This window comes from Coturnix japonica, chromosome 27 (genome assembly GCF_054131305.1).
Source record: "Coturnix japonica strain WE chromosome 27, WE-NBRP24, whole genome shotgun sequence".
Lineage (NCBI taxonomy): Eukaryota > Metazoa > Chordata > Aves > Galliformes > Phasianidae > Coturnix > Coturnix japonica.
The window spans coordinates 5,899,343-5,901,359 of NC_140689.1; positions in this window are offsets into that span (position 1 = coordinate 5,899,343).

Sequence of the window (2,017 nt, forward strand, 5' to 3'; positions counted from 1 at the left end):
ATTATCTGTCTGATTTCTGACTTTCAAGGAGATTACTTGAATTTGCTCCATCCCTCCAAAGTCTGATTGACTGAGTTGTCAGATCCTTCACCATAATTCTATCTATCCCTTCCTATCTTTTCTTTTTCTCTTTCTCTTTCTCTTTCTCTTTCTCTTTTTCTTTTTCTTTTTCTTTTTCTTTTTCTTTTTCTTTTTCTTTTTCTTTTTCTTTTTCTTTTTCTTTTTCTTTTTCTTTTTCTTTTTCTTTTTCTTTTTCTTTTTCTTTTTCTTTTTCTTTTCTTTTTCTTTTCCTTTTTCATTTCTTTTTCTCTTTCTTTTTCTTTTCCTTTTTCTTTTTCTTCTTTTTTCTTTTTCTTATTGTTTTTCTTTTTCTTTTTTTTTAAAGCACAATGTCTAAAAGATGTTCATTAATGTCAGTAAAAGTGAAAAAAAGAGTTGAAGACAAAGATATAAATCAATGAGAATGTGTTGAGCATTCTCAATGTGTGAAATACTCACAAGTCCTGTTCAGTTTTAAGTTGATACCTCTCAACTACCTGGCTTATCTATCCCAGGGAGATTACAGGAATTTACTCCATATCCCAGAGTCTGATGGCCTCTGTTGTCAGCTCCTTCACTGTGATTCCATCTATCCTATGCTACCTCAGCCTAAATCATCTCTTTTAAAAATATTCCATATGAAAGACAAACTTCAATAGATGCAGCTTGAACATGGCATGCCGTTGATCTCTGTGTTTTACTGTTCATTCAATTGCATCACCTTTCCTTCTGTTTGCTGGCCAGATAAAAAAGAAAAATCTTTCCTTTTCACGTGCAGCTGGTTCTCTGAGGAAAGCCAGTGGGAGTTGCTGCAAAGCAGTTTTAACACTGAGCGGATGAATGCAGAGGAGAAGAGTGATGTGAAGAAAAGTGATGCAAGTCCCATAGGTCCATTGTGAGCAGAAATTGGGTGGGGAGGTTGAGAAGGACCTTTGTCAACACAGTAACAGTACAGAACTCATTGGGACATCCTGGATTGGTATCAGTTGCACAGTGCTGCTTTAATGTCTTCTTTAAACCCAACTATAAATAAATAGAAAATAAATTTATAATGGATTCTACCTCTTTAAACTCTCTCCAGATATCCCTCCTTTTTGCTGAACAAGTTCTGATAACCTGAAGAAGATAACAAGATGGCATAAGGCACAGGAGATTCTTTAGGTTATAATGGGCCACAGGGCACATTTGATGCTGAGTCGATCAACCTCCAGTGCAGAGAGAAGTTTGCACAGAGTGCTCAACAAGACAAAGTCAGAAGTAACAGTGAAGTTTCTTGGAGCATTAATGGGCCCACTGAGGACCATTATCAAGTAAGCTTCCCAAGGGACTTGTTAGAGCAGATAACTGGAAGCCAAGACTACAGGCAGGAAGAGGCACTGGCATGGTGGCTCTGATGCTAAGAAACCTCACCTTTGTTTTATGAAGCAAACAGGACAAGCCCTGATCCCCAGACCCTTGGCAGGGAGGACCTCATGCTGACTAAGGATCCTTCCTGTGGCAGTGAGTTGGAAGTGTGTATGATGTTAAATGAAAGACGTGGGGACAGAAGATCCCAGGCTCTACATGTGGTGCAAGGACGCTGTGAGGTTCATGTCCCATATGAGACCTATGTTTCATTGCAGGATGTGGGATGTGAGAAGGGCCCAGTCTGAACAAGCAGTCAATCCCTGTGAAACTCTGAACTTTATATCTCTCAGTTCCAGTGCCCTCCTTTGCACATTCTCCCAGAGTTTGATGTCCTTTATGTTCTGCAGTGCCCAGAAGTGCACCTAGTGCTGCTAGTGAGGCAGTAGCAATGCAGAGCAGAGGGATGATCCTTTCCCTCACCCAGCTGGCAATAAGTTGCTTCATGCACTCCAGGGGACTGTTGGCTTTCCTGGCTGCCTTGGCACACTGCTGACTCACATTCAGTGTGATGCTGACCAGCACCCCAACCCTTTCCAGTCAGACTCCTCTCCAGTGTCCCATATCCAGTCAG